This window comes from Hemitrygon akajei, chromosome 6 (genome assembly GCF_048418815.1).
Source record: "Hemitrygon akajei chromosome 6, sHemAka1.3, whole genome shotgun sequence".
NCBI lineage: Eukaryota > Metazoa > Chordata > Chondrichthyes > Myliobatiformes > Dasyatidae > Hemitrygon > Hemitrygon akajei.
The window spans coordinates 128,769,673-128,791,835 of record NC_133129.1 but is presented as its reverse complement, the minus strand read 5'-3'; the positions used below and the strand labels follow the sequence as shown (position 1 = coordinate 128,791,835).

Below are 22,163 nucleotides of genomic sequence, written 5' to 3'. Positions count from 1 at the left end.
TCCCAGGTCACCTCTCATCCTCCGTCACTCCAAGGAGAAAAGGCCATTCACTCAAGGTGACCAGAAATGAACACAGTATTCCATGTGTCAGGCAAGATTTTCCCTTGGGGAAACCATGCTGACTACGGCCTTCTTCTCATGTGTCTCCAAGTACACTGAGACCTCAACCTTAATAATCGACTCCAACATCTTCCCAACCACTGAGGTCAGCCTAACTAGCCTAGAATTTCCTTTCTTCTGCCTCTCTCCCTCCTTGAAGAGTAGAATGACATTTGCAACTTTCCGGTACCATTCCAAAATCAAATGATTCTTGAAAGATCACTACTAATGCCTCTACAATCTCCTCAGCCAGTTCCTTCAGAACCCTGGTGTGTATACCATCTGGTCCAGGTGACCTATCTACCTTCAGACCTTTCAGTTTCCCAAGAAGCTTCTCCCTAGTCTTGCCAACTTCACACAACTTCTGTCACCCGACACTCGAATTTCTGGCATACTAAAAGTGTCTTGCATGGTGAAGAGTGATTTCAAATACTTATTCAGTTTGTTTGCCATTTCCTCATCCCTTATTACTACCCCTCCAGAATAATTTTCCAGCAGTCTAATATCTACTCTTGCCTCTCTTTTATACATTATATTTCTGAAGAAACCTTTGGTATCCTCTTCGATATTACTGGCTAGCTTACCTTTGTATTCCATCTTTACCCCCCTCTTTATGACTTTTTTAGTTGCCTGTTGTGTTTTCTTTTTAAAAAAGCTTCCCAATCCTCTAACTTCCCACTAATTTTTTGCAACATTATATGCCATCCCTTTGGCTTTTATGTTGTCTTTGGCTTTTCTTGTCAGCCACGTTTATGTTATACTGCCTTTAGAATACTTCTTCCTCTTTGGTATGTATATTTACTTCGTCTTCTGAATTGTTCCCAAAAATTCCAGCCATTTCTGTTCTGCCGTCATTCCGGCTAGTGTTCCTTTCCAATCAATTTTGGCCAGCTCCTCTCTCATGCCTCTGTAGTTCCCTTTACTCCACTGTAATACTGATACATTTAACTTTAGCTTCTTCTCCGCAAATTGCAGGGTGAATTCAATCATATTACAATCACTTTCTCCAAAGGGTTCCTTTACCCTAAGCTCTTTAGTGAATTCCAATTCCTTGCAAAACACCCAATCCGGTATAGCAAATTCCCTAGTAGGCTCAACCATTAACTGGTCTAAAAAGCCATCTTAATAGGTATTTTAGAAATTCAACTCTCTTGGGATCCAGCAACATGATTTTCCTGATCTACCTGCATATTGAAATCCCCCACAACTATCATAACATTATTACCCTTTTGACAAGTATTTTCTATTTCCTGTAGTAATTTGTAGGTTATATTTTTACTACTATTTGGGGATCTATTTATAACTCCCATCAGGGAGATTTTATCCTTGCAGTTCCTTAGCTCTACCCACAATTTAGCACCTTACGATCCAACATCACCTCATTCTAATGACTTGATTTCATTTTATACCGAGTCATGGCAACCTCTCTGCCTGTCCTTTCAATACAAAATATATTATTGAACGATAAGCTTCCAGCTATAATCTTCTTTAAGCCATGATTCAGTGATGCCTACAATATCATACATTACTAATTTGTAGCTGTGTTACAAGTTAATTCACTTCATTCCATATACTGCATGCATTCAAATATAACACCTTATGTCCTGTATTCACCCTTTTCAATTTTGTCCACCTTTTACAATGTAGCTCATCTTGTTGACTGCAATTTCACCCTATCATCAGCCTCTCCTTGCTAGCAGTCTCTCTACACATTGCCTCTATTTATAAACCAACTACCTCATCCTCAGCACCATCACTCCCAACCCCTACCAAATTAGTTTAAACCCTCCCGAACAACTCCAGTAAACCTTCCCACAAGGATATTAATCCCCCACGGGTTCAGGTGTAATCTGTCCTTCTTGTACTGGTCACAACTTCCCCAGAAGAGATCCACAATGATCCATAAATCTTAACTCCTGTCTCCTGCACTAATTCCTCAGCCACACATTCACCTGCCAAATTACTCTATTCTTACCCTCACTGGTGCATGGCAAGGGCAGCAATCCAGAGATTACTACCCTGGTGGTTATGTTTTTCCTTTTTCTACCTAGCTCCCTAAAATCTCTCTTCAGGACCTCCTCACCTTTCCTACCTATGTCATTGGTGCCCAATATGTACCAAGACCTCTGGCTGCTCACCCTCTAGAATGCTGTGGAATTGATCAGAGACATCCCTGATCTTGGTAGGTGGGAGGCAACATGCCTTTCGAGTGCGCCTATCGGGACTACAGGATCTCACCTTTGCCTGACTGTGGAATCTCCTGTCACCACTCTGCACCTCTCTTCTCTGAGCCACAGCACCAGACTCAGTGCCAGAGACCCTGGTCACTGCAAGCACACCAAATAGATCTGAGGAATGGATCTATATAAACGTAAACAGAGCTCAATGTACTAAATGTAGACAATACTCTGTGATCCTTTCCCCCATTCAAATCCCTTTCTGATTGCAATTTTGCTCAGCTGTGGGACATCTTCCTCTAGCAAAAACTAATGCAAAATGGGGAAAGCAACAGTCTCTTCTGATCAATGTTTATTCAATTCTACGTTTATCATCTTTAACTGTGAAGAGAAGCTTAAAGCCACCAAAACATCAACAATGAATGCACAGTTGTGACTTGTGCAAATCTTGTCCATGTGTTCGCCAAGATGTTTCTCCATGCTAACAACATTAACAAGCATCTAAACGTTACATCTCTGACCTTAATACTTTAACGCTGAGATCAAATTCGACTGCTCCATTTATTCTATGCAGAACAGCTAAACAAATTTCCGCTTCTTCTAGAGTCACCTCTCACTGAACCCACACAATGCAGGAATATTTAATGATATCAGTGATTCACTGTAGAGAATTTCCATGGATTTTAAAAATTTGGGTGAAAATTGAATGAATGTTTTGAGTAGCTGAACAAAGGGAAATTTTATCAGTACAAAGTGTACCGTGATGAATCAAAGGCCAGTTTATAAAATGATTACCCAGCAATATGAAGATTCTGATTCAAAGCACATTTAAATCTGATATCATTGCAGTGATAACAACACATTGAACTCACACTGAAGCCGATTACATTGCCTCATTCATAAAATCCATATTATACGGTAATTAAATGTAGATTATCAAGTGATAACATGGAACTGATTGCCACATTTGACAAAGCTTGCATTTTTCATTGCCGAGCAACACACACACACACACACAAAGTGAATCAGGTTTAACATCACCAGCAGATGTCATGAAATTTGTTGTCTTTGCCGCACCAGTTCAATGCAATACATAATAATAGGAAAAAAGTATAGTTATATAGTTAAATTAAGTAAGTAGTGCAAAAATAGAAATAAAAACCGGGAGAACTCAGCAGGTCAGGTGGCATTCATGGAAATGAACAGTCAGCATTTCAGGCCAATGTCCTTCATCTTCCAATGCTGGTTGCCATAGAACTTACTGAAATCTAAAAGCAGCACACGAGAATAAAGTCCATTTCAGTAACATACAATGCAATATAATAAATCATCTTCATTTCCTAATCTGTCCCTGGGATAGGAACTTGCACTCTGTGGTTTTGGATCTTGAGGTAGCTAAATTTAGGCAATGGGTGACAGAGTAGAGATACATGTCTGCCAAAGGAGATGCAGGGCGCTCCTTCCTCCTTGGCTGGAGGTCACACTTGGGCAAGGTGTAGCACCTGCTCAGCCCCCTGATCAGGATCTCATTAAGCCATGGAAACAGGTGGTGGATGGTCAGAGGAGCATATCGCAAGTGCTGGTTATGCGACCAGACGCCAGGCAGGTAATCTCTGTAGAGTATCAATAATGGCTGGAGTCATCTATCCTGAAAAGACACTGCCCAGCACTTCTGTAGAAAAAATTTGCCCAGAACAATTATGGTCAAGAACACGATTGCCCACATCACACGACACAGCACATAATAGATGAATGAAAATGAAGGCAAAGTGGGAACAAAAAGCTCCTCCAGGGATGGAACAGGATACAGCTGATGGTGAAAGTGGATGGAGAGATGGTCTATTCTTCTGCTGCTTACGTGGGATTTCTATGTACTCTCGAAACAAGGATTCGAGGTTCTCAGCACCATCCTGAAGGCTCTGCCTTCACTTTGTGTGGTTAAGGCCCAAACATCTTCATGAGTCAGTTAAGCCATTGCACCTCTTCAAGGAAGCTTTTAGCACTTCCCCACACATTATTCCTCCGTCTCTTTCAGTGTCAAAGTCTAGCAAAGGGTGTACAAGTATGTGAATGGCATAGCCTGCTCAGCAAGGCTTATCAATTGCATTGGAGTCTCAATGAGGGAATGTTAGCATGGGTGAAGAGCATCAGTCACAAATGCACAGACTCACTGTCCAGGCTCAGGAAGAAGAGGGACCTCAGAACACAATAGTAGGACCACCTAAGAAAGGAAGCAGGTGTGAATGCCTTCCCTGCTCTATCTACCACAAGAAAAAATCATCACCTGGGCTCTTCACAACAGCTTACTCCTAGTGGCTGAAGAATTGCTTCCTGAAACATGGTGTAGATTCTGCCCATTTAGGAGGTACAGGAGTCCCCCGCTTTACAAATGTTCGCTTTACACCACTTCGTTTTTACAAAAGACCTACATTAGTAACCTGTTTTCGCATTACAAAGAGGATTTTCGCTTTTACAAAAAAATTTCCCATATAAATTAATGGTTCTTTGCTTTATGCCATTTTGGCTTAAGAAAGGTTTCATAGGAACACTCTACCTTTGTAAAGGGGGGCACACCTGTGTAGAAGACAGGATCTTCAACATGTGAAACACCAAGAAAAATATTTCACCCATTATAGACGGACTTTCAGTTTAAATCTCAGCAAAACTTTCAATTCCATCAAGCAGGAGGAACTGTGGAACAGCCTTCTCAAATTCCACTACCCACAGGAATTCATTTTCATTTTACGCTTGTTCCATAACGGCATGAAAGCCCTGATTCAAAATGATGGGTCTACTTCAGTGCTAAACTCAGCGATGACTTATGTTGAACACTGCATCATTGATTATTCACTTCTCTAGACCTTTCCCACCCCAGTCCTGCACCTCAGCACCACACTTCTGCAAGAACGGAACCAGGACTAAGGAGAAACCCCTCCAGAACAAAGGTCACTGAAATATTAGCAGTCTGTAGGCAATACCTGCATTGTCACATGCTCAGCGGCCCACCTCTCAAGCATCACCTGCTTGTTCACTAGAAGCATGCATGAGGTTGGTGTATGCACATGACATCAGTCAAGCAAAGATCCTCTAGCAATCAGCACCACTTGATCGACCTATATTAAAAGGTATTAAAGGTTCAAAGCGAGGCTTTAGAAAGCAGAGACCTAGTCCCATTCCTCAGGAGTCACCTCTTGAAGAAAGTAGACATTGGTGAATTGTGTCATAACCTTCAATGCACAGTCTTGGTCAACTCAGGAAAAGGCCACTAGAAAATCAGGACTCATGGTATTCCAAGTAGTGCTGATCCCTGCACTTCTATATAATTCTGAGACTTGCATTACCTGCTGCAGGCACCTCAAAGTACTGAAATGTATCAATAATTTCTCAGCAATCAGAAATAAGCTCTGAAGTCTACATGGTCAAATGCACAAGCACACATGGCAAGTAATCTGAGGACCAAGCTATAATGACCAAAATTCTTCATTGGTGTTGATTTCAGACGAAGTAGATCATGAGCTGCCTCAGGTAAGGTGGAGAAGTGACATGAATTCCGCTGAGGGGCGTTCGTGGAAACGGAGAGAATGCAGAGCATGAAACCAGTTTGGTTGTGTAGATCCCATAAGATGACCAGTACCTTCAGAAAGCAGGAGAGAAAACCAAGTAGTAATAACTACCACAAAATCAGTAACTTGAGCTCGAACTTTAGATGGGTTCCCTAGCAGTTGTAAAATACTTGAAACTTTACCCTCATGGGTTAGTATGGATTTTGAACCCTTAGATTAGATTATGAATTTGTAAAAATTCCTCTTAGGCAGTTAACGCTTTTTCCTCGTTGTCAGAAGCAATAAAGGATATAATACCATGATGAAGAGTGAATTCAATGTCACACTCAAAATCAAATTGTTTCAAAAAGTAAAATGCGAGCTTTCTTTATTTAATTATGGCACTTGGACCGGTTACATTATGATGTATAAAACTACCATCAAGCAGCTGAGAAAAACTGGAAAGATTCCTGATATTTGCTAATATTGGCCTTATCCTTTATTTTATACTTTCTTGGATAAGAGAATGACATTTTTACGTGGTTTCTTGTTTTACTTTCTTTTTAAATTATAAACATCAGCTCCATATAATGGCAGAATTGCACTTGCAGCATTTTTCAACATCTATTTAAAGCTGTGTAATCAATGTACTGTACATGACTGAACATAGAGCAGAACAGTTTAGCACAGAAACAGCCCTTCAGCTTACGATCTCAGTGCCAACCATGATGTCAATTTAAACTCATCTCATCTGCCTGTATTTGGTCAATATACCTCAGTTCTCTGCCTGTTTGTGTGCCAGTCTAAATGCCATTTAAATGTTGACGTTAAATGTTGACTTTATTTACAAATCTCAGAACTGGGGAACAGTCCACATTCAAATGGAAATCAATTAGAAATGACAGCACCACAAGGGCTGAGGGGGAAAAAATAAACTAAAATCAGAACTGGCGTTTTCAAAGTGGTGAGGGGGCAGCAGACTGCGGGATTTGGGGTCAGTTCATTGTTCTTTTCTCCCCCAAGACCCACAGAATGAAGTATGCAATATATCTAGCTGGCTGAGTTTGCAGACCAGCACTGGTTAACACCAGGTTGTCCTGGCATTTCACAGGCATTGACATCATCTGGTACATCTCTGACGTGGAAATCATGACTCAGGTTGGAAAATGGCCCACTGGATTTTCAAAGGGACGCAAAGCAACTCTGAAAATGGTTATTTTCTGGCTTCACAATGGAAGAGTGAAATTGATTTTCAGTTGCATAATTCAGAAATAAAACATTATGCAACTGAGTTTCTGCCCCGTGACTACACAAGCAGCACAACTCTAGATGTCCTACAGCAAGTGACACAACTCCATGTTTCCTAACAGTATTTCACCACCTATTTAACCAACAGTATTTGACCAATCTCCACTTATCTTGAAGAGTACAGCCCCAGCAATAGTCAGACTGCTCAACACCACCCAGGACAAATCGGAATCAGGCTGAATATCACTGGCGTATGTCGTGAAATTTGTTGTCAGCAGTAGAATGCAATACATAATAGAGAAAAAAAATGTGAATTACAGTAAGTATTTACCTATTAAATAGTTAAATAAGTAGTGCAAAAACAATTTAAAAAGTAGTGAGGTAATGTTCATGGCTTCAACGTCCATTCAAAAATCAGTTGGCAGAGGGGAAGAAACTGTTCCTGAATAGTTGAGCATTGAGTGCAGCTGGTATATTTCACTCTATCCACTGCAGTAAACATTCACCCCATCTACCACTGACATACTACCAGTTTAAACCATCTACAAGATGCACCACAACAATCCAGCAAGATTTGACAGCACTGCCAACCTCACAACCCTGCCACAGAAGAGGACAAGAAATTACTGCCCTCTTGGCTCTCAGACCACATCCCTAGTACCTTGCTGGCCATTACATAAAAACTATAAAAAAACTGATTTGTGATGCACAGTGAAATAAAATAGTAACTGCAAATTTAAAGCAGCGACAAATAATTGCAAAAATATTCAAATCTATTTAAACTTACAAATAAAATTAGTTCTTTATTTAATTACAGTAAAAACAATTTTCTTCAACAATTACAGAACATACATTAGTCCAACTATTCGGCATGGTGTAACAAACTTCTATACAAGTGTGGTGAAGAGTATATTGATAGGCTGCATCGCAGCCTGGTATGGAAACACCATTGCCCTTAAATAGAAAATCCTGCATACAGCCCAGTCCATCACGGGTAAAGCCCTCCACACCATTGAGCACTTCGACATGGAGCGTTGTCATGGGAAAGCAGTATCCATCATCAGCAGTAGCCCTCTCACCCCACCAGCCAAGTCATGCTGCTGCCATGAGGAAGGTGGTACAAGAGCCAGAGGACTCACACCATCAGGTTCAGGAATGTTATTACTCCTCAACCACCAAGTTCTTTAACCAGAGGGGACGGTATCACTCAACCTCACTTTCCCCATCACTGAAATGTTCCCACAACCTATGGTCTCACTTTCAAGGACTCTTCATCTCATGGTTTTGATACATATTGCTTATTTATTTATTATTATTATTATTTCCTTCTTTTCGTGTTTGCAGTTTGTTGTCTTTTGCACACTGGTTGTCCACTCAGTGCAGTTTTTCATTGATCCTATTATGGTTATATGACTTATTGAGTCTGCCTGCAAGAAACTGAATCTCAAAGTTGTATATGGTGATATACATGTACCGTAGTTTGATAATAAATTTACTTTGAACTTTGGTGTTCTTTCTTTCTCTTCCAACTCAGGGAGACTCGGAAATTGGCAAAGATCATGATGGCAACGTTGCTCTTAAACAGGGTTAACTTGGACAGAAATGTGGAGATGACTGATCTGACTTTGATAAGATTCACATAATTTCTTTGCAATTGAAGATTCATTTCATTAAGCTTTGTGAATGATTCTGACAAATAATTATTATCATACCTAATATTCTTGAGTTGATTATTGAACAAAGCATTCAAGTCTTCAAAGAATTTTATCACAGTTTCAAAAAGTGAATGAAAGCATCTCAGGTAGTTTCTTTTGCGAGCCATCTGACTTGTGTATGCAATAGCACGTATTCAAACTGTGCATCATTCTCAATACAAAGCTCTTGAAACAGTCAAAAACTGAGAGCATGGGACTTATTTTATTCACCATTGTGATAATGGCATTAAATGATTTGTGCAGCCAGTCACTTGTTTTTTTTGTGACAAGATGCTGTCTGTGAATGGTAAATATGTTAGGTACAGCTTTTTTCAAGGAAGTAATAACCCCACAGTGATGTCCTGTCATTGATGTTGCCCCCATCTGTTAAACAAGCAAGAATGTTGGTGAGGCGAATCTCCTTCTCTTTAAAATAATTGCTCAACAGCACAAAATACTGACCCCCTCCACCCATATATGTTTCTAGTCTCCTTGCAAATAACAACTCATGAACTGTGCTTTCATGTTTTATGAAGTGAACATAACTAAGAAGCAAAGAGTCATTTTTGCCCAGTAAAAATGACTCATCCAACTGCGGAGCAAATTCTGTTGTTCAATGTGTCATCCACATTCTCAAACCTGTCATCTATTTGTCTTCCTACAGCACTATCTTCCAGAACTTCCAGACTCCCGGCAAAATCAGTTCCTCTCCGATTTAATGGGGTTTTCCAGATTTGACAATGAAAAGTACGAAGCACGAAAGACACCACTGTTTTGTTGTGAAGTGCTGAGAAACATGCTTTGAAGTGTTTTCCGGTTTTGAAAGTTTTCATGAAGTGACCGAAAATAAACCAAGTTCTTGTTTGTTTTATCAGAGTGTATTCTCTTCAAATGTTCAAGGAGCCTTCAAATGCAGTTTAGACCATTCAAAAGGGCAGATTCTGAACTTTACCCTATTGAATGCCATACTGTACTCTAATTCACAGGAATTGCATCACTGTGTGATTAGAGTGTGGGAATTGCACTAGCTAATATAGTAGTGAACAGCAGTAATATGTGTACTGTGCCCAGAAATAACATTATTTCTTCAGTCCAGACTGCTCATGATATGCCTTACACAGAAGTGTCACATTGCTCAAAACATGTTGAAAAGCAAAGTCTAACAGGACAGTGATGAGGTGATTATGCAATCATTGTAATCAATTACAAGACTCTGAGGACCAAATGCTTAGAATCTATAATTCATTTCTTAAACTAAGCCTGCAATCCTTCAGCTGCCCCCTTTATCTTTATCGCCCTCCCCTTACAAATTCCCACCATCCCTGAGGAAGGTGATATCGTCCACTTTGGGAACCACCGTTTGGAACAATGGAACTCTACTGAACAGCAATTGGAGGACATTAGTAAGGATGAAAGAGAAGCACCACCACATTCTCAGGGGCAATTAGCAATGATCATTAAATGATGCTCTTGCTCATAATGCTTACAACATGTAAATCTGTGGAGTAAAAATTAAATTAGTACAGATGTTAACTGAGTATGCAATTAAGAGTCAATCACATTGGAGGAGTTCAAGTTAGGATATGGCATAGGCCAAACCACAAAAGGGTTTTTGCATCATTCAAGAAGTTTCATAATTGATTTTACTAACATTTACTTTTAATAATCTCCTAATTTAATTATTTGAAATTTCCCATCTGTCATGATTCAGAAACATGTCTTAATCATACAGCCCAGATATCACCTTAACCATTTATTTTTTAAAGCCTTTAAGTTACAAACCTCTCCCACAATATTACCTTTAGCTCTTCACTAAAGCTATGCTATTCAACGTGTCTAGCACCCCAACATACAAGTTCCAAGCACAAAGGAGAAATCCAGTTTATCAACTTTCATTTGAAAGCCTCCGCTGAACTTACCGTTCCATATACCGAGTTGAACAAAATTTAAAGATCTGCAAGAAAAAGTGATTTTTCGCAATCCTATTTTATTTCATCATCGTTGGATTCCTATTATAATCGCAAAAAGAGGACATTTTCAACCATCAAAAGTGGAATTGCAACCTACAACAGGAACTTTCACAAACGCCCCCTGCTCCCCTTCAATTCCATACCCACATTCCCTTTATCCACCAAAGCCACAGGACTGTATAAACGTGGCTCCTAATATCATTAGACATTCATTTGGGGATGAGGTGGAGAGAGGAAGGCGGCTCTAAAAAGATGCCTGCCAAACTGAAATCTAAATCGAAATTAAGAAGAGCCGTAATGCTTTACGCGGCGTAACCTCTTATACAGCCGTGCTCCTAACATAAACCAGGCGCACTTTTCCCCCTGTGTTTTCCCCCTGTGTTTTCCCCCTTCAGTACAGTTTAGGGCAGCCATTGCAATGCTCCAGTCATTCATTACCAACTCGGTTTGTATTACTTGAAAAATTCAACAGCTGCAGACTACAAGGGGGAAAACGGGGTTTCAACAGATTGACACGTTCGCTGTGTAATAATATACACCGACACACTCACTCACTCTTCCTTCAGTTTTGCAAATTAGCAAAAAAAATCCCTTTTCAGGAATGAGCCGATGGGAAGTGGCGATGTGTATTCTGTTGGATTAAACGTTACACTGAAATCATGCGAAGAAAGTGCACGTTTACAGTAGATACACTCCGCATTGCAACACCAGGTCTAACACGAAGAGTTAAGTTACAGATTACTTAAATCCATAAAGCCTCGCCGTTCCAATTGTGCCGCTCTTCACTTCCTTTCTTCCTTTGCAAATGTAACTGGATTGATAAAACCGCTAGGTGAGTGCAAGGTGCAAGAACGACAACAAAAAAGCCCGCGCCTATTTCCCTAATTTCATTAAGACACGATGATGTTGTGAACCACTGCGGCGCGCTAGATGCCTCCTTACCTCACCTCGCTCCCTCGCCGAGTCTCACCCCACCTCTCCGGCAAGAATCATATACAGTACTGTATATCCCTCTCTCGTACACACACACACGACTACTATGGCTGTTTGCGACGTCCGCGCACACGCACGAGTAGGCGGGAGCGCGCGCGTAAGGCGCTGCTGCTGGTGAAGGCGGAGGCGCGCAAACGCAGGCGAAATGGGTGGTAGGTTCTGGAGCGCCGTGTGCGCGCACAGAGGTTGGTAGGGATGAGGTGGCTGTGGCCAGGACGGTGAGGGGGGTTGGTGAGTCCGGTCGGAGCGCGCTCTCTCCCCCCCCCCGCATGCGAGTGCGCGGCGGGGGGGTGCAAGAGGAGACGATATCAGGTAGGGGGCAGGAATTCGCTCCTCTTTAAATCAGATTTTCAAGGCTCATCCTCGCACGGTAAAACTAAAGCGAGCGACGTGCCCCGCCGTTCCGTCGCCGGATGGGAGCGAAATAGTTTGAAGAAATGGTCAGGAAAATGTTTCTTGTACTGGATCTGGGATAATTTGGGCAATGTATTAAATCGTGCTTGGAAATTGCAGATCATGTTTATCTGCTTGATGTCCAAGAGCCGGTTTTATTCGTTATCATCCAACCCCAGAATAGGTTGAAAATATTCCTTATTAAGATACTCCTGCTGCTCCTTGCACCATTGGCTATCTCTGCATCAATTCACCTTGGACAAAACAATTGTAGAAGTTCGAAAAATTATTGTATCATAAATCCTGTTACTGATTGCATCCCTATTATAATGGCGATAAATGACAAAGAAAGCCAGTATGCCTTCTGGGCATAATGTAACATTTTGTGAATATTCACATAGTTGCTGAAATTAGTAAAAAGTGGATACATTTTTATCTAGCAAAGGCGTGTGAATCCCAGCTGAACACAAAGTTATGTGTGGATACCTTTTTTAAAGTGCAGAAACTAGTAAGGTTAACTCAGTTCCTCCATCCAAATGGAGTTCAAGTTTCCCATGAATTTATTCTGAAGTGCATGCCCTTTATTATCATTCTAAATTAAAGTCTTGCTAATTCTCTTAAATTAGCCACCCATTGGTTTAGCTCGTCATATTGACGTAGTTTAATTTTGTTGCAGCATTTATTTTCTTGTTGCATTGATACCTACAATCCCATTGTGGAAGGCACCAGCAGTATGGTGGAAGTTCTGAGTGTCAGGGCTCATGAAGTGGGTGAGGTTACCATAACTGGACAGAAGGTTTTGGGAAATTGAAAGGTCCGAAGGTAGATAAGTCACCTGGACCAGATGGTGTACACCCCAGGGTTCCGGGAGAAGTGGCTGAAGAGATTGTGGAGGCATTAGTAATGACCTTTCAAGAATCACTAGATTCTGGAGTGGTTCTGGAAGACTGGAAAATTGCAAATGTCACTCCATTCTTCAAGAAGGGAGAGAAACAGAAGAAAGGAAACTATAGGCCGGTTAGTCTGACCTCAGTGATTGGGAAGATGTTAGAGTCAATTATTAAAGATGAGGTCTCAGGCACGTGATAAAGTAGGCCATTGTCAACATGGTTTCCTCCGGGGGAAATCTTGCCTTACAAATCTGTTGGAATTCTTTGAAATAATAACAAGCAGAATAGACAAATGATGTTGTGTACTTGGATTTTCAAGCCTTTGACATGAGTCTGCTTAACAAGCTATAAGCCCATGGTATTACAGGAAAGATTCTAGCATGGATAAAGCAGTAGTTGATTGGCAGGAGGCAATGAGTGAGATTAAAGGGAGCCTTTTCTAGTTGGCTGCCAGTGACTAGTAGTGTTCCACAGGCGTTGGGACCAATTCGTGTTACATTATATGTCAATGATTTGGCTTTGTTGCAAAGTGTGCAGATGATGTGAAGATGGGGGGAGGGTAAAGTAGTTTCAAGGAAGCAGATAGGCTGCAGAAGGACTTGGACATATTAGGAGAATGGGCAAAGAAATGGCAGATGGAATACAGTGTCAGGAAGTGTATGATTTTGCACTTTGGTGAAAGAGTTGACTAGTTTCTAAATGGAAGGAAAATACAAGAAACTGAGGTGCAAGAGGACCTGGGAGTCCTTGTGCATGATTCCCTAAATTTGCAGGTTGGATCTGTGGTGAGAAAGGCAATTTCAAGAGGACCAGACTATAAAAGCAAGGATGTAATGTTGAGACTTTATAAAGCTCTCCTGAGGACTCAGATGGATTATTGTGAGCAGTTTTGGGCCCTTTGACTTAGAAAGGATATACTGAAACTGGGGAGAGTTCAAAGGAGGTTCACAAAACTGATTGCAAGATAGAGTGGCTTGTCATATGAAGAGTGTTTGTTGGTTCTGGGTCTGTATTTCAGGAATTCAGAAGAATGAGGGGTGAACTCATTGAAACCTATCAAGTGGTGAAAGGCACTGATAGAGTAGATGTGAGAGGATGTTTCTTGTGGGTGGAGAGTTTAAGACCAGAGGACACAGCCTCAGAATAGAGAGAGATCCTTTTAGAATGGAGGTGAGGAGGAATTCCTTCAGCCAGAAAGTAAGGAATCTGTAGAATTTTTTGCCACAGGCAGCTATGGGGGCCCAAGTCTTTATGTATGTTTAAGGCAGAGGATGATAGATTCTTGATTGGTCAGGGCATGCAGGGATATGGGGAGAAGGCAGGAGTTTGGGCTGAAAGGAAAATTGGATCAGCCATGATGAAATGGTGGAGCAGACTCAATGGGCCAAAGGGCCTAATTCTGCTCTTATCTTATGGTCTTATGGTCTAAAAAGTGTCAAGTGGAACAGGAACCTCTCTTCAGAAGTAATTCGTTGTCTGTAGGATACTTTGAAGTTACTTGACAAATGTAATTCTTGGGGGATGATACTATTTGCACTATGAGAGAGAGGCTTGAATCTACTGTTTGAGTTATAAAATTAGGTGGGAGTTCATAACTCCTGACTGAAGCAGAAGTCTTGACACTGACTAGACCACTATGTCCCACCATTGGACCTCTCATGGACAAACTGAGGAGCTGCTTTGTCGAACACCTCCATTGACACCTTAAAGGTAACCCTGAGCTTCCTGTCACCTGTTGCTTTATCCCCTATGCAACTCCCACTCTGGCTTCTATCTCTTTGGCATTCCACATTGATCTAATGAAGTCATATGAACAATAGCACTTCACCTTCTGTCTTTATACTTACATTTCTTACCTTGAGGCTTAATAGTGCATTCCATAATTTCAGATAATCAGTCTTTCCTGTTTGTTGACAGAACTGGTCATGACTGATGAGCCATCATCCATACGCAACATTTGCTCTCTCAATAGTGGCTACCTGATCAAAAGGATGTTTTCAATGTTCTCATTTGTTTCAGATTTCCAACATCTCTTGTGTTTTGCACTTCACTGTTCCAGTATTACTGATTCTTGTTTGCCTCAATCATTTACCACTTCTTTAAAGCCTATTTTCAGGATTTTCAGAATGAATGAAATTTTGAATGAATTAAGTCATTAAGTTCGGCATAGACTGCCTGTCCCTAACTGAACTGGAGCCGCTGCAGTCTTTCTGGTTAAGGTATTCCCGCAGTGCTGCTGGGGAGGGAGCTTCAGGACTTAGATCCATCAAACTGTTGATATATTTCTAGGTCAGGTTGGTGGACGACTTAGAGGGCAGCATACAGGCAACAATGGTCTCATGCATCTGCTAACTTCCTCCTTCCTGGAAGCAAAATTTGTGGTTTTGGGAGATGATACAGGCGTTGCCTGCTTGAGGAACTGCAACACCTTTTGTAAATGGTATGGATTTCAGCCACTGCGTGCTAGCGGTAGAGGGAATTAATAATTAGAGTGGTGGGTGGGGTACCAATCCAGCACCTGTCCTGCATAGTGTTGACCTTCTTGATTTATTGGTTCTGCATTCATTCAGGCAAATTAAGTTACATTTCTGACTTCTGACGTGTAGGTTGGAAAGCCATAAGCTATTAAAAGGTGAGTCACTCACACAGGATACCCATCCTCTGATTTACTAATGGTAGCCCTAGTAGTTCTGTGGCATGACTGATTCAGTATCTAGTGAATGGTCGCCACAGGAAAGTGAAGCAGGATTTCAATCCAAAATGTCAATCATTCCAGGAAGTTACCAGGAAAGTGGATGAAGGCAAGTCAGGGGATGTTGGCTACATGGACTTTAGTAAGGCGTTTGACAAGGTCCCGTATGGGAGGCTAATCAAAAAGGTTCAGTCATTTGGCATTCAAGATGAAGTAAATTGGATTAGACGTTGACTTTGTGGGAGAAGCCAGAGAGTTGTAGTAGAGATTTGCCTCTCTGACTGGAGGCCTGTGACTGGTGGTGCGCTGCAGGGATCAGTGCTAGGTCCTTTGTTGTTTGTCGTCTATATCAATGATCTGGATGATAATGTGGTTAACCTGATCAGCAAATTCGTAGCTGACACCAAGATTGGGGGTGTAGTGGACAGTGAGAAAGGCTACCATGACCTGCAGAGGGATCTGCATCAGCTGGAAAAATGGCAAATGGAATTTAATGCCGACAAGTGTAAGGTTTTGCACTTCAGTAGGACCAACCAGGGTAGGTAGGGCACTGATCAGTGTGGTAGAAGAAAGGGATCTGGGAATACAAGTCCATACTTCATTGAGGGTGGTGTCATAGATAGATAGGGTTGTAAAGAAATCAATCAGCTTCATAAATCCAAAGTATTGAGTACAGGAGATGGGGAGTTTAAGGGGAACATGAGGGGAAACTTATTCATGCAGAGGGCTGTAAGAGTTTGGAATGAGCTGCCAGCACAATTGGTGCATGCAAGGTTGATTTCAATGTTTAAGAGAAGCTTGGATAGGTACATGGATAGCACGGATATGGAGGGCTATGGTCCTGGTGCAGGATGATGGGAGTCACCAGTTTAAATGGTTTCAGCATGGACTAGATGGGCCAAAGGACTTGTTTCTGTGCTGTACTTCTCTATGACTCTATTCCTTTCCCTCCATAGATGCTGCCTGATCCACTGAGTTCCTCAATTTTATTTTTTGTTCCAGATCCAGGCATTTGGAACAAGAGAGGCTGGAACTACCAGTCTCTTTGTATCTCCTAGAAATTGATGGCAGCACATTCTGCAATGGCAGTGCTATTGAAAGTGGTTCCAGTTACTCTTGCTTAGCTACATGAATATTACTTGTCAGCAGATGCCTGAATGTTTTCTTTGTCTAACAGCACGCAGGTATGGACTGCTTAATTTGGTGAAGTGGTTGTGGATGGAATCATCTGTGAACATCACCATTCCTAAAACTATGACAGAAGGAAGGGCAGTTAATGATGAAGCAGCTGAAGGAATTGCCCTGAGGATATCCTCCAACAATGAGGTCTTAAGGTCTGGGATTTAATAACACTCCTTCAGACAAATTCCTCTCTCAGACAGCATCAAAATCAGTTGTGACACCTGGACAACTTTGGCCTCCATGTATGCATTCACAGTCTGTTCGTTCTCTCCACATCTGCCTGTCACATCTCAAAATGTCCAATAAAGAGTAATTAACCTGAAACATTAAACCTCTTTCCGTCTCTGTAAAATTGCCCAAGTATCTCAGCACATACTTCTGTAAAGTCATGGTCACAGTTCAAGATTTGTATTCTTATAATCAGCTAGCTAAGCTGATTCATTACTAGCCACAACATTTTGTATAACCTGTTCCTTGCTGTCTTCTAAAACTTAGTGTATAAACTTATTTATGTTATTATGTGAGCTGTTCTTTTTCACTCAGTCTATATGAAAGTTAAAATCTCCCATTAAATACTCATTATTTATGTGAGGTTTCACTTTTTATTTCTACATTGCTCACTATGTTACAATTGTTAGACAAATAATTTTCCTTATTTGCTGCCAATGTTTGTTTGTATTATTTGTATTTTGTAATTGCTTTATCTTAGAATAAATAGAGAATTATATTTTTATAAGTGCATTTTGCAGTATTGTTTCAGTTGGGGATAATTCGCCTCAGTGTGGGTATATTAAAAATTGAAATTTTATAGCACTGCGTCACCAGAAGGGACACCAGAGCTTATGAATCCTGGTCAGGTTTATTATTACTGACATGTCATGAAACTTGCTGTTTTGTAGTTGCAATACAATGCAAGATAGAAAAATTACTAAATGTTACAAGTAAATGAATAAACAAAGTGCAAACGAGGCAATAGCGAAGTAGTGTCTGTGGGTTCAAAGATCGTTCAGAAATCTGATGACGGAAAGAAGCTCTGAGTGTGGGTCTTCAGGCTCTTGAGCTCCTCCCTCCTGGCAGTAATGAGTAGAGTTCAATGGGTAGCATATTAAGTGCTTTGCGTTGCCAGTTTTAAAGGTTCTGTAGATGATCTTATAGTGGTGCTTAAAATGATAAATTGAATTAATGGAGTTAGTACTGAGACTCTGGTTCCTTGGTGGCAGAATCCTGCATAGTTTCCATGTATTTTTTGCCACACCCCACTTCAGAAATATTTGCTTGTTATCTGACCCACAACCAACATTCTTCACTCTAATTATAAAACCCAGATTAAAACTAGTTCTTTTTATTATAACACACCCATGTACTTTTTACTGTACTCTCAAGAGGCAAGTACATCCACTTTTTTCAAAACTTGAGAACCGAGAACAAGAGGGCATAATCTGAAAATTAAGCCAGCCAATTCAAGATTGTCTTTCCCTTCTTTGGGTGCAGGTAATGTGAAATAATTTTCCCTCAAAAATTCTTGTTTGCCAGGTCAATTAACAAAAATCAAAACACACTTGACCACTACTACACTATAATCAGGAATGCCTACCATTCTATCCCTGCACAGCATTTAGGAAAATCTGATCATCAGCCTGTCCTCCTTCCTACCTGCATGGATGGAGAGGCCAACGAGCGAGGCTCCAGAAATAAGGACAATGAATGGTGGTCACTAGATGAAGAAGAACAGATTCGGGTCTGCTTTGTGTCAGTGGACTGGGCCATGTTCATGGACTCATCAGAGGATCTGAACAAATACACCTCGGTTGTCATGGACATTATAAAATCAGTTGTGGATGAGTGTGTCCCCAACAAAATCATTTGGAGTCTTCCCCAGCCAGAAGCCTTGAATGAACCAAGATGTCTGCAATATGCTAAGGGCAAGATCACTGGAGTTCAGGTCTGGCAAACATGTAAAATACAAGAGGTTCAAGTACGACCTTCAGAAAGCCATCTCACATGCATAGTGGCAATTCCAAACAAACTGGAATCACAGAATTTTCTCAATAGCTCTGTCAGGGCTTGAATGCTATTGCTTCCTACATATATGACAACAAGGTTTTGCTCTCAGATGAGCTCAATGCCTTTTATGCTGGCTTTGGCAGATAACTTCAGGTACTCCCACAGCCACCCAACGACCCTGTGATTTCAGTCTCTGAGGCCGATGTGACCACATCCTACAGGAAGGTGAATCTACAGAAAGCTTCTGGCCAAGATGGGGTACCTAGCTGAACAATGAAGACCTGTATTAATCACCTGGCTGGAGTGTGCATTGCTATCTTTCACTGCTCGCTTCGGCAGTCTGAGGTACCCACCTGCTTCAAGCAGGCTTCAATTATACGGGTGCCCAAGAGGAACGTGATAACCTACCTCAATGACTATTGCCCAGTAACATTACATTAACTGTGATGAATTGCTTTGAGAGGTTGGTGATGAAACACGTCAACTCCTGCTCGAGGAGCGATTTGGATCTTCTCTGATTTGCCTACCATCACAACAGGTCAATAGCAGATGTCATTTCTTTGGCTCTTCACTCAACCCTGGAGCATCTGGATAGTGAAGGTGCATACATCAGGATGGTCTTCATTGACTACAGCTCAGCATTCAATTCTGACATCCCCCCAAAACTAATCAATAAGCTGCAAGACCTAGACCTCAATATGTCCTTGTACAACTGGATATTTGATTTCCTCTCTTGCAGACTGCAGTCAGTTCAGATAGGCAACATCATCTCCTGCACAAACTCCATCAGCACAGGTACACCACAAGGCTGTGTGCATAGCCCCCTACTGTACTCACTTTATACCTACAATTGTGTGGCTAAGCACAGCTCCAATGCCATATTTAAGTTTGCTGATGATACCACTGTTGTTGGCTGAATCAAATGTGGTGACAAGTCAGCAGATAGAAGGGGGATTGAAAACCTGGCTGAGTGGTGCCACAACAACAACCTCTCACTCAATGTCAGTAAAACGAAAGAGCTGATTATTGACTTCAGGAGGAAGAAAACTGAGGCCCAAGTGACAGTCATTGTCAGAGATCAGAGGTGAAGAGGATCAGACACTTTAAATTCCTCAGCATTATCATTTCAGAGTATTTGTTCTCAGTTCAGTACTTATATGCCATTACAAAGAAAGCATGGCAGCACCTCCACTTTGTGAAGATTCAGCATGTCATCTAGAACTTTGACAAATTTCAACAGACGTTCGGTGGAGTGTATACTGCCTGGTTGCTTCACAGCCTGGTATGGAAACACCAATGCAGTTAAATGGAAAAGCCTCCAAAAAAGTAGTTGATACAACCCAGGTCTTCATGGGAAAAACCTTCCCTATCACTGAGCTCATCTACAAGGACCATTGTCGCAGGAAAGCACCATCCATCGTCAAGGAACCCTACCATCCAGACCATGTCTTCTTCTCACTGCTGCCACCAGGCAGGAGGTACAGGAGCCTCAAGCCCCACACCATCAGGTTCAGGAACAGTTACTACTCTTCAACCATCAGGCTCTTGAACATTGACATTAAATTTTCTCTGAACTTTGAAGAATTATACTGAGTAAGCATATGTAAAGGAATATTAATACAGCCATGTAAACTGTACTCATTTGGTACAAAAAATATGTCTGTGGTTTTGGTGAAATATTTTTATTTACAAAAATGAAAAGTTGTCCATTACTTGTGACAAATATGCAAAATAACTGTAATTGTCAAGATAATCTTTCAAACAAAGATGAACAAGTCCCTGATGTCTATTAACTTCCTGAGGATGCAGTTGTCTAAAATTTTATTAAATATCTTAATTGCTTGAGTGTTGACTGATATCGTCAGGAAACGTAGAAGAGGCTTGACCCAAAAGCAGAGCAGCAGAGACTATTTAATAATGAGTGATAACTTTAATAATAAACGGCAAAATAACAATCCTCGAGGGACCACAAATCAAGAGAGAACAGAAAAAGCTAAAGACAACAAAGTAAGTGAAGACTGGGTAAGCATTTAGTTGAATCCAGCTGGTTCGATGAATGAACAATGTCTGTGGATGCGAGCTGGGTTTTTATAGGTCGCAGGTGATGAGTTGGAAATGCATGGCAGGTAATACCTGTTGTCTGGGTGGAGACTGAGCGGTACCTCCCTGTGCACGCCTGACAGAACCCCACCCCTCACCTCCAATTCCTATGGCCAGCATCTGATGGCCCAGAGAAATCTGGATGGGTCCATTGAACTCGACGGCACCCAAAACCAGTACCTTTCCCGGTCAACTAGATACTGCACACCCAGTCTATGATGATGTGAATCCATCAACTGGCCACCAAGGTGTACATTGGATCACTTTTCACAATCCTAGGTTCTGGACGTGCAGAGTCCACGTGGTCCATGGACGATGGGCTTGAGACAGGACACATGAAAGGGTAGGTGTGACCCTGAGGGACAGTGGCAATGGGAGATGGTGTGACTGGGCTGATGCCGTGGGTAATCTTGAAGGGACCAATAAACCGGGGTGAGAGCTTGCGGAAGAAAGTGCACGGGGCAGATCTTGGGTGGACAGCCTGACACATTCCCCCGGCCGGAGTAGTCTGGCTAGGCACCGCTAGTGTTTGACCTAGTGGCAGTAGGTGTGCCATCTTCCAAGCACTCTGGCGGTGGCAAACCAGGGCCCTGGTGGATGAGTCCTCCACCATTGGTTCCTCCATGGGGAACAATAAGGGTAGATAGTCTTGAAGCAGTTAAAAGGGTGATATACTCATTGTAGAGGAGGTGTGTAAATTGGAGGACAGTTCAGTCCAAAGCAGATACTTCTCCCATGTGGATGGGTTAGAGGCAGTGAAGCATCGCAGAAACTTCACTTGCTGATTGGCTCTTTCTGACTGCCCGTTGTTCTGTGGATGATAGCCAGACGACAAACTCACTGAAGTGCAGAGGTGGGAACAAAAGGTTTGCCAGAAGTAGGAGATGAATTGTTGACACAGTGTCCTGAGGGATGCCGTAGAGGCCAACTACATGTTGGAGAACCAGGTCCACAGACTCAGTGGCTGTAGAAGTTTGGGGAGAGCAATGAGGTGGGCTGCCTTGGAGAATCGGCCCACAATTATTATGATTGCCGTGACCTCATCAGAAGGTGGCAAACCTGTGATGAAATACATGGTGATGAGGGACCAGGGGCATCGAGAGACTGGTGGAGGCTGCAGGAGACCAGAGGGCCATTGGTTGAAGAATAGGCACATTGAGGACAGGCTACGGTGAACTG

At 41.7% G+C, this 22,163-nt stretch overlaps 1 protein-coding gene and 1 long non-coding RNA gene across 3 annotated transcripts in view; one reads left to right on the top strand and one right to left on the bottom strand.

Moving 5' to 3' along the window:
- Positions 1-11,805, bottom strand: part of slc25a22a (solute carrier family 25 member 22a) — a 142,954-nt gene extending 131,149 nt beyond the window's left edge. The window contains exon 1 of one of the 2 annotated variants that reach the window (XM_073049236.1): positions 11,673-11,805. The gene's annotated coding sequence lies outside the window, so the exon portion shown is untranslated. The remainder of the gene's footprint in view (positions 1-11,672) is intronic. The other variant, XM_073049237.1, reaches the window with a different exon arrangement.
- A 115-nt stretch (positions 11,806-11,920) lies between these two features.
- Positions 11,921-17,616, top strand: LOC140729467 (uncharacterized). Its single transcript, XR_012099330.1, has 2 exons — positions 11,921-12,035; positions 16,876-17,616. It is a non-coding gene; the product is annotated as an uncharacterized lncRNA (long non-coding RNA).
- Positions 17,617-22,163: the final 4,547 nt, after the last annotated feature.